We start from the raw sequence: 11,784 nt of genomic DNA, 5'->3' as shown, positions 1-11,784 counted from the left end.
AGGAGCAATGGTGGACTAAGTTTCAAGCCAATCTAGCTGACCTTGAGTCTCTGCAATGCCTTCTTGTACAGTGGGGTCCTTTCTAGTGCATCCCTCATTCTTTCAGGGGAATGATATTCCCTAGTCTTTAGGTTGTATGGTAATGTTTTCCATCTCCTTTGGCATGCTTGCTGGCTTTGATCCCCTAGCAATTTAAAGTGTCCTAAAAATGAGTGACTGCTTGCACTTGTGTAGCTAGGTATCTTGGTGCAAGATAGGGATCATTGGCGATGAGGCTGTGGGTGCTAATGACAGCCATAGAATTGCCATGTTCTACTATGATGTAAAGTGGTTATGTTTCTTCTCTTTCCAATACCATTTTTACTTCCTTAGTCCTGGCCTCCTCATGACTCATCAATGATTCCAAGACCATCAGTTGTAAGTACCCCAACTTTGGATTGGGGTCCCACACATTCAAGTTTTTTAAGGCCAAGTTATGTAAGTAGAATTTAGATACCTTAGCATTGTCCACCAAGGTGCTTTGGTCATATAGGTCAATGAATTGCATACAGTCTTGGAAAGGCATAGTCCCTCGTTGTGCTAGGGTTTTTAGCTAAAACTGTATCCATTTTTATTTGAGGTATGAGGCATATGATTTTGTTGGCATATTTCCTTGGAGAGACTTGCCATAGTTTCTAATTGGCTCTCTTTTTCTTGTACTTTCCTCTGCAGCCATTTGTTCTCAGCCTCTATTTGAGATTTCATCACTCTTTCCCTATATCTTATCCTACTCAACTCTCTACCCATCTCTAGCATCTTTTCTTCCATATGGCCCACATCCTATACACTTTTTGATTTAGCAATTTGCATCCAACGATGTTTTCTTGTTCTCTCCTTTTCAAGCTCAAAGAATAGAGGGATGGAAAAATTTTGCGGTATTACTCTGCCTCCCTTGATGAATCTGTAATAGGAGATGTGTTTTTGCTAGAGTGCTGCTATCTTTATCTTATTTTCTCCATTGTAAACCTACAGGAAGTGTAGTGATCCTACTAATGCTTTCAGGGGTAATTGTTACTGACAATTCCCTCACTATAGCAGTGGCACTGACTCTAACTACAGGTATGAGTGACATTGAAAATTCCCCAGTGATATCATCATCATATCCCCTAAGTAGCTCGAAGAACCCCAACCATTGATGACTTGTAAATATTTCTACCACAGGAGGATGTTGATGTATTCTAGTTGTTCTGGTGGGCTCCCTTCTATTGAAACCCACTGCCATCTTCTCTCTTTGTCAATCTGATAGTATGAAGTTTTGGTGGCTATAGCTTAAGAGATTTCCTAGGTGATGACTACAATTCTCCCTTTACTCTACACAATCCTCCACACAAATCTGCATATCTCTATTAAATGACAATTTCTTTTCTTTTTCTCTTTACAAATGAAAGAACAGAGGCACCTACCTTTCACTGCAATGCCTTGGTTGAGGAGAATACTTGAATATTTGGGCCCTAGGCACCCCCTCACAGCGTTTCTCACAATTCTCATTGTTTCCTATAGTTTTCCAGTAGGTGCTCACTGTAGGATGTCGAGATTAGCTTTCCTCATTGTTTCTTGTAGGTTCTCATTTTAGAATGGTCGAGACTAGCTTTTCCCTTTGATGGCTCCTCTAGGTGGTCCTAGCTCTCAAAATATTGAAACGAACAATATTTTGCATGAAAGTTAGGGAATATTTCTATTTATGGTTGATTTCATTGAGTGATGTGCTAGCTGGCTGAGTACGTATTTCTCCTTTTGGATCTTTTCTCCCACTATTATTTATCATGAAACCCTTCCTCGTAATCATCACCCACTCCCATTCAACGTAACTCAACCACCTTTCTAATTCATTCCCTTTGATGTGACCTTTCCACGTGTCCAGTTGACTAGCACTTTAACTTTTTGTTATCAAGCTGAGGGTGGCCAAGTTAACTGGCCACCTTTGCTTATAAAACCAAATTTTTACATATTCCTACAGTTTTAATCATATTCATACTTATGAGAGAGTGTGGATGAGGTGACATACCTGTGGATTCCTTTGCCTTGTTGATGCATGCTGGAGGGTGGCTCTATTGTGCTACTCATGGTTCAGGTACATCTTCTCTACTACTCTCTTTTTGTTGATTTTATTCTGCTGATAGGTTGTCTTCTTGTTGATGTGCAGGTGTTGGCTTCCTCTGTTGCTACTGAGATTTGGAGAGGTGCCATAGTGCCTGCAGTTGTGTTTCTCCTCTTCCAATGCATGGGTGCTGAAGGTTGAGCTGGAGATTGTTACTTCTGCAAAATAGACTGCTACAGGGTTTCCTATAGTAGTACTATAGGAAATCATGTAGCTTCTCTTATACTTTTTTTGAATTTTTGTGGCCTTTATTTTGCTTGGAGGGTGAATAGATATTGGAGTGAATGGAAGGTGTGTCCATGGAGTGGTAGGTGAGGTAGGATTTTGGTGGTATGACCCTTTGATATTTCTTTGTTTCTTCCCTTTTCTTTTTATTTTTCTTTATATTTTATTTTCTTCTTCTAAGTAGATTTTTTTTTATGGACACAGAGGGTCACATGCTTATGAAGGGTGTTTGATGAGATGTGGTGAAGTCAATGGCCTCCTTTTTTCATCCAAAATACGTCTGCATCATAATTTTGCAATAGGACTTCCTTTCCTGTAGATTTCTAGGACTTCTTGTAGTACTACAAGAAACTCATGTAGTAACTACAGGAAATCCTGTAGAAGTCACCGAATTGCCTGAAAATTGGATTTTTCTATGGTTGGAGATAAGTATGGATGAATGAACATGGGGGTCATGGAGGAGATGAAATTAATGAAGAACAACATGGGGTTTTCCATGGATTTCTTCCCTCTGACCTCTGTGTCCATTATTTTCTTGAAAACCTGCAAAAACTAGAATTGTTATGAGTGTGCAGATTTAAGGTCCCTGCCATTATTTTTGTGCTTTTTCTCTTCTTCTCTTTTTTCTTTTTTTTTTGAAAGATAACCAGATTTCCTCAAAGGAATTTTTCACCCATGGGTCTTTTATTTTTTCTTTTTCATTTTTTTTTCACTCTTGGGTTGCCTCAAGGAGTTTTTCAACCCAAAAGTGGGCCTCAGGTGCCTCATGGAGGTTTTCACCTAGGCTTCTTATTGTTTTCTTTTTTCTTTTTTTTTGGCACAGATTCAACAGTCTTCAAGAATTTGGTTAGGTGGAAGCCGAGACTCCTTCAATCACCATTACTACGTTATTGATACTACTGATGAACTCCTCCTTTGCCAAAGGCTTTTTGTAGACTTTCAATCTATACCCATTGACAAGAAAGGGGATGCCTTCTTCATCAATGGCTCTTATCTAGATAGCCCCATTGTCATGGCAGTTTTCTATCACATATGGGCCCATCCATCTTGTCATCAACTTGCCTTTGAAATCTTTGAACCTGGAGTCATACAACAGAGCTCAATTGCCTTCTTGAAACATGTAGTCTCTAATATTTTTGTCATGCCAAACCTTTCTTTGTACTTGAGTCACCTCTATGTGCAGGAGGGCCTACATCCTGAATTCATCTAACCCATTGAGCTGGAGCAGCCTCTCTTGTTGTTCCCTTGTAACATATAGATCCAATTGTGCTACCATCCTTAAAGTGTTGTACTCAAACTCAATGGAGAGAAGATCCTTCTTTCCTTTGAACAAATCAGAAGGGGTGAAACCAATGGTTGTCTTCCAAATTGTATTGTAGGCCCATGTGGCCTCCACTAATCTATCAACCCAATCCTTTCTGTTGTTTCGCACCACTTTTGTCTGAATGTTTTCCAATGCTCTTTTGGTGACTTCTACTTGTCCATTGGGCAAGGGTGGTAAGGAGTGGACTTCTTATGTGTGATCTTATGTTGGATTAATAGATTCTCAATCATGTGTGAGGTGAATTAAGTGCGTTGATCAGTGACTAGCTCTCTAAGGTATCCAAACTTGTAAAACACATTCTCCCTCAAGAACTTAGACACTTTCTCTTCTGTGGTGACCTTGATAGCTTTGGTTTCAACCCATTTTGCATGATGTACATTTTCTATCCTGATGGAGGATCATTGGGCCCAATGAAATCCATGTCCCACTTGTTAAATGGCTCACAAGTCACTTCAGGTTGCAAAGGCATTTCATCCCTCGGAGTAGGTTTCCCCATTCTTTGGCACTAGTCACATTGGATGGTATATCTTCTTGCATCTTGGTGGAGAGTGGGCCAATAATAGCCAACTTGTAGTACCTTGAAGGTTGTCTTTTTGGCTGTAAAGTGACCTCCACAAGGCCCATCATGACAAACCAGAAGGATGTCAAAAACTTCCTCTTCCCTGACACATCTTCTCAGAATTTGATATGGGCCCATCTTGAAGGGATTGCCCCCAATCCAAGTGAACGAGAAACTTTTCCAAGTGAATGGAGTTCACATAAACAGGTGGCATTGCTGCCACATTATGAAATGGGGTCCAATGCGGCGATACTGCTGAATAAAGAAGATAATTAGGCTCCACACCCAACAATCTCCCATTTGGAGACTGATTATAGCAACTCCACCACTGCTTCATCTGTTGGACAATGACTCCACTTTGGACCTGGCTATTTCTCATCTTCATCATCATACTTGAAGATCAATTGAAACTGACAAGAATCTCATTTTCTCCCTGGTTGCAACTTTTGTTAACATATCTGCATGATTCTGGCTAGTGTGTATCTTTTCCAGCTTCAACTATCCATCTTCCAACACTAATCATATGAAATGGTACTTGAGCTGTATATGTTTAGTCTTGGAATGAAATGCAGAGTTCTTTTCAAGATGTATGGCACTCTGGTTGTCACTGTATAACCTGCCCAACCCCTGCTTCTTACCCAATTCATCCATAAACCTTTGTAACCAAATCAGTTCTTTACTACCCTCTGTAGCAACAACATACTCTGCTTCTTTCGTTGAGAGTGCAATAACACTTTGTAGTTTTGAAACCTAATTGACAGTTGCTCCACCTATAGTAAACACATACCCTATGGTGCTCCTCCTGTTATCTCTATCACCCGCCATATCTGCATCAACATATCCTTGTAGAGAAATGTTTGAACCACCAAAACAGAATTCTTGATTTGTGGTACCTCTCAAATACCTGAGAATCCACTTCACCGCCACCCAATGTTCTTTTCCCGGATTGTTCATGTACCTGCTTACAACTCCCACTGCATGTGCAATATCAAGCCTTGTGTAGACCAGTGCATACATTAAGCTTCTAATTACTAATACATATGGAACTTTAGACATATAATCCATTTCTTCCTGAGTCTTGGGACACACTTCCTTACTTAGTTTGAAATGGCTAGCCAAAGGTATACTAACTGGTTTTTCATTCTTCATATTAAATATTTTCAACACCTTTTGTATGTACTCACTCTGAGACAATGTTAATTTGCGATTCTTCTTGTCTCTAGTTATTCTCATACCAAGGATTTGTTTTCTAACACCCAAATCCTTCATTGCAAATGATTTTGCCAATTTTCTTTTGAGCACATTTATTTCCTGAATGTTACAACCTGAAACAAGCATGTCATCTACATACAATAACAATATAATATAACTTCCATCATTTCTCCTTTTGAGATAAACACAATGATCATTGTGAAATCTAGTATAACCTTGTTCAAACATAAACCTGTCCAATTTTAGATACCACTCCCTTGGAGCCTGTTTTAAGCCACACAAGATCTTCTTCAACCTGTACACTAGTTTCTCCTTCCCTTTTACCTCATATCTTTGTGGTTGTTGCATAGATATCTCTTCCTCCAAATCCCCATGGAGAAAATTTGTCTATACATCTAACTGCTCAAGATGCAAATCTTCAGCTACTACTAGACTTAAAATAGTTATGATTGAAGTCATTTTAACAACATGAGAAAATATCTCATCAAAGTCTATACCCTTTTTCTGTGCAAACCCCTTCACCACAAGTCTAGATTTATACCTTTTTCTACATCCATATTCTTCCTTCAACCTGTAAACCCATTTATTCTACAATGTTGTTTTACCTGCAGGCAACCTGACTAAGTCCCAAGTCTGGTTATGTACTAAGGATTCCATCTCTTCTTTCATGGCTTGCTCCCACTTCTTCCTAGTTTCTACTTGCACTGCTTCTTCATAACACTCTGGTTCACCAATATTAGTCAATAATACATAATATAATGAAGGAGAGTATCATTCAGGGGGTCTACTTATCCTAGTAGATCTTCTAACACCACTTTCAAGTGTTTGGGGTGTGTGTTACTATTGTGGTTGTTGTTGTTGTTCTGGTTGTTGGTCATTATGATTTTTAAGCACCTTCACTTTTTCTGTGATCTCATCAAGCACTGTGTGTTCTCTGTTTTCTTTTTCATGTTTCTTTTCTTGCATCTAATCCTTATACAAAACCTTTTCATTGAATATGACATCTCTGCTCCTAATGATTTTTTGATTTTCATAATCATAAAAGCGATAACCAAAATAATTAACACCATATCCAATAAAGGCACATTTCTTTGATTTTGCCTCAAGATTTATTCTATTTTCTTTATTAATGTGGACAAAGGATTCACAACCAAGATTCTTTAAAAATGAGTCATTTATCATTTTACTTGTCCATGCCTCCTCTGGAATACCACCATCCAAGGAACTTGAAGTCCCTCTGTTTATTAGATAAACAACAATATCTACATCATCTACCCAAAATTGTAAAGGAAATCCTACATTCAATCTCATGCACCTTGCATGATCCATGATTGTCTTGTTCATCCTTTCTGACACACCATTTTCTTGTAGTTTTCCTAGAACTATCCTCTCTTTGCGAATTCCATTCTCTGAACAGTACCTATCAAACTCGTTGCTGCAATATTCACCTCCGTTGTATAATCTAAGACACTTCAACCTTTTTCCTGTCTCATTTTCAACCAAAGCTTTCCATTTCTTGAAAGTATCAAATACATCATATTTATTTTGAATACAATAAATCCAAGTTTTTTTGGTTGCATCATCAATAAAAATAACATAATAACAAGAGCCACTGAGAGATGATACCTGAGAAGATCCCCATACATCTGTATGCACAAGCTCTAATATTTCGCTCTTCTTTTTCTCCCAGCTCTGAGAAATCTAACTCTCTTCTTTTTTCCATAAACACAATTCTCACAGAATTCCAAATCAACATGCTTCAAACCTGGAAAAAAAATTCTTGAGTGAATAATATGAATTCCCTTCTCACTCATGTTCTCGATCCTATGATGCCACAATGACGTATCTTCTCATGTATAGGTTAAAGCATTAATAGAATTAGAAATACCATTGCATAGATACAATTTACAAACTTTTCTACTTTTTCTATTACCAGGGCTGCTTTAGTGACCTTCCAGGTTCTATCTATAAAAGTAGTTACACAGCCTTCACCTCACAACTGCCCTGTTGAAATTAGATTTTTCTTCAGATCTGGAACATGCCTTACCTCCTTCAAAAAACATTGATTTCCATTCTTCTATTTTATGAAAACTGTACCCATTCCAATGATTTTACAGGGTTTATCATCACCCAATTGAACTTGTCCAAAATCTCCTTGAACATAATCATGAAAATGTTTCCTATCAGGTGTGGCATGGAATGAGGCCCCTAAATCTACCACCCATGCATCAATAATATTTTCTAATGAAAGAATCAAAGCATATTGCAACACATCACCTTTCACATTCGCTTCATGATTGTTTTCTTGTTGCGCGTCTCCTTTTCCCTTTGAGACTTGTAGTCTTTCTTCAGGTGTCATTTCTTCCCGCATTTCCAGCACACTATCCCAAATCTGAACTTGGATCTTTCTTTCCTTGATTTACTATGATATCCTAGGCTCTTTCCTCTTTCCATTTTTCTTCCCCTAGTCTCTGCAGTAAAAGTATTACTTGATGTCTCACTGAAGCTTTTATATTGCATTTCCTTGCTAAGGATTGCACTGACAACATCATTAAACTTCAAAGTACTATATTTAGAGATAGAGTTCCTAATGGCCATAACTAAACCATTCCAAATTTATGGCAATGAGCACAGAAATAACAGAGCCCTAACTTCATCATCAAAATTTAACCCTACAGAACTTAACTGACCAGTAACTGTATTAAATTAAGTTAAATGATCAGCAATAGGTACACCTTCTGGCATCTTCATATTAAATAAATGCTTCATAAGAAATACCTTATTTGAGGCCGAGGGTTTTCATATAATTTGGCTAATGTCAACATTAAACCCTATGTTGTCATTTCATTTGAAATATTAAAGGGTGCCGACGCCGCTAGGCACAGCTGTATTGATCCAAGTGCCTTTCTATCGCGAATATCCCATTCTGTGGCTATCATACTCGTTGGCTTATTTGTCTTTCTTCTTAATGGTAGGTAGAGATGTTTCTAATACAAGTAATCTTCCATCTGCATCTTCCAGAGCTGGTACTTTTGGCCGTTAAATTTTTCGACCCTAAACCTACCATCTTCCGCCATTGCTCCCACTCAAACCAGGAACCCCTCTCTCTTGCGAGTTTATCAACAAAATAGACCTTCGGCTCTGATACCAATTCTTAGAAAATTATATATTACAAAGCAATGGAACACATAAAATATTGCAGAAATATAAACACAGAAAACACATAGAACAAAGAGACACAAATATACATGGTTCACCCACTTTGGGCTACGTCCACGGAGAAACAACCAGTCCTTCCTTTTATATTATCTAGCAAAATGAAGAGATACAACCTACAAAAGATTTGCTGTAATTCCCTCTTCTCTATCACATAATCTCCTCTCTCTTTCTCGCTCATAATACACATCTACATAGCCGCAATACAATTCCCTCATATATAGCGAGGGGTTTCCTTCTAGGGAAAAAAATCCTAAATTAAACATAACTTCTATAGTCAGATTTTCGCCTAATGAATGGCCCAGATTGATTACAAAATTACAACATTTTACAAGGCAATTTTACATATATTTTTAGCTTCGAGGGCGCTGCCCTCGATCCCCCACTGCGGGGCCGGGGGGCAGGGAGGGCGGCTCCAAATAATATACATTGCCCCCCTGGCAGTGCACATAAATGAGTGGTGTTTCCGCCACATTAAGAAATGGGGTCCAATTCGGTGATACCTCTGAATAAATAAGATAATCAGGCTCCACACCCAACACTTTGGCACTCGTCACATTGGCTAGTATATCATCTTGCATCTTGGTCGAGAGTGGGAAAATAATAGCCAGCTTGTAGTACCTTAAAGGTTGTCCTTTTGGCTGCAAAGTGACCTCCACAAGGCCCATCATGACAGGCCAGAAGGATGTCAAAAACTTCCTCCTCCCTGACACATCTCAGAATTTGATATGGGCCCATCTTGAAAAGATTGCCCCCAATCCAAGTGAATGGGGTGCTTTTCCTTATAATTATGCTATTTTCCTTGGAGGACAGATTTGGAGGGAACTGTGTATCTACTAAGTATTTTTCTATGTTAGCAAACCACGGAGAGAGAATTGAAATGGTGAATAAGTGCTCATCTAGCAGCTAGTCATTGACCATTCCTTCCTCACCTGTAGGCAAAGCCAATCTGGACAAAAATTCTACAACTACATTTTCTCTGCTAGGCTTATCAATAATAGTTAGATCAAACTATTGTAACAAAAGTAACCATCTAATAAACTGAGCATTCACATCAGGTTTGTTCATCAAATATTTAATGGCAACATGGTCAGTGTGTACAAAGGTATGGTAACCAGTAATGTAATGTCTAAATTTATTCAAGGAACAGACAACAACTAGGAGCTCCTTTTCATTCATTGTGTAGTTCAACTTAGCTTTGGACATATTTCTGTTGATGAATTAAATGGAATAAAGTATATTGTCATCTATCTGGCCCAAAGTTGCCCCTATATCTTTTTCAGAGGCATCATCATGTATGTGAAAAGGAAGAGCCCAATTTGGGCCTCAAAGTATAGGTGCAGTAGTCAACTTGTCCTTTAGGGTTTCTAGGGCCTCTTGGCAGCATTCAAACCATAAAAATTTGGAGTCTTTGGCCAATAGGCCAAACAAAGGCGAGGCTACATTGCTGAAGTATTTTATTAATATCCTATAGTATCTAGCTAAGCCTATGAAACTTCTGACATCCCTCTACTTGTGAGGAGTATGGACCCTCTTTACGATAACTATCTTATTTGGGTGTACTTGCAGTGCTTCTAGGGATATTGAGTGACCTATAACGGTCCCTGCAGTCATCAAGAATGCACACTTCTTGGGACTAAGGGATAAGTTCATTTCAATGCATTTGTTTAATACCTTTCCAAATTTAGAGAGAGCCTCCAGAAAATCACACCCATAGGGGGTGAAATCATCCATATAAATTTCCACATAATCATGGACTAGCTCTGCAAATATGCTTAGGATTTCCCTCTGAAAAGTGGCAGGGGCATTGCATAAACCAAAAGGAAGGATTCTATAAGAAAAGGTACCCCAAGGCCATGTGAAGGTGGTTTTATCCTGGTCCTCTAGGCTGATCTAGATTTGATTGTAAACACTAAATACATCCAAGAAAGAGAAGAACTTATTTCCTACCATACCATATAATACTTGGTCAATGAAAGGTAGAGGGAAATGGTCCTTTTTTGTGGATTTGTTTAGATCTCGGTAATCCACACAGATCCTCCACTTTCCATTTTTCTTTTGAACCAAAACCAAAGGATACACCCACTCATTATCTCAGATGGGGTAAATGAACCCTGCATCCAACAACTATTGCAGTTTGTCTTTAACTATATCCTTGTGGGCTTGGTTCATTCTCCTCTGAGGTTGGTGCACTAGCTTGAAAACTTCCTTGATGTAAATGTGGTGAGTACACACTAACGGGTGCACTCCCTTCATTTCCTTGTAACTCCAGGCAAAGTCATCTAGATGGTTTCTTAACATGTCACATAGCTCCTCTTCCTGATGTATAGATATAGAGGGATTGATTTTTAGTGTTCTTTCTGGGCCAAATTCTATCATCCTGACATGAGTAGGGCTTGAGTCTGCTAGGCATAGATCAGTCCAAGGGCTATCTTCGTCTTTCTTCACTAACTCCTCAAGAGACATGGTGTTGGGGGATTGATTCTACCAGATTTTCTCAATCAGGTCATCTTCATCAGGTTGGCCCCCTCCTATAGTAGCATCTAGGGTACAGAATGGGGAAGAGTATACTTCATCTTCTTCCTCCCCTTCTAACCATAAAGGTAATTCATGCTCCAGAGATGGTTGAGTAGGAGGGTATAAGACCAATTGTTTGGACAAATGCCCATTTTTAATGGTCATATTCCCATCCCTGCAACTTACGTAAGCATCAATAGTGGCTAGACATGGCCTCCCAAGGATGAGAGGATAACCATTTAACTTGGTCTTAGGTTTGAGAACTAAGAAGTTAGCAGGGTCTTCCTAGGAATCAATGGAGACCATCACATCCTCAAAAAATCTCTCAGGAACTACTGTGGACCTGTCTACAAGATGCAAGATTGTTGTGGTCTTTCTTAATGATCCTTGGATATTCAATTTAAGCATACTCTCCTTAGTCATCACATTTATGGAATCCCAAAGATCGATCAAGATATGGTGGAAAATGTGCCATCAATGTGTACATCTACTACAAGACTTCCATGATCTAGATACTTTGGGCAAATGACCCACCCCAACATTAAGTCAAGCAGTTGTCCAATGACATTAATGGTAGGGGTGTATTTCTTTCAC

Source organism: Pinus tabuliformis, chromosome 8, assembly GCF_031772625.1.
Source record: "Pinus tabuliformis cultivar Carrire ecotype Pingquan chromosome 8, CPIR1, whole genome shotgun sequence".
NCBI lineage: Eukaryota > Viridiplantae > Streptophyta > Pinopsida > Pinales > Pinaceae > Pinus > Pinus tabuliformis.
This window is presented reverse-complemented; position numbering follows the sequence as displayed.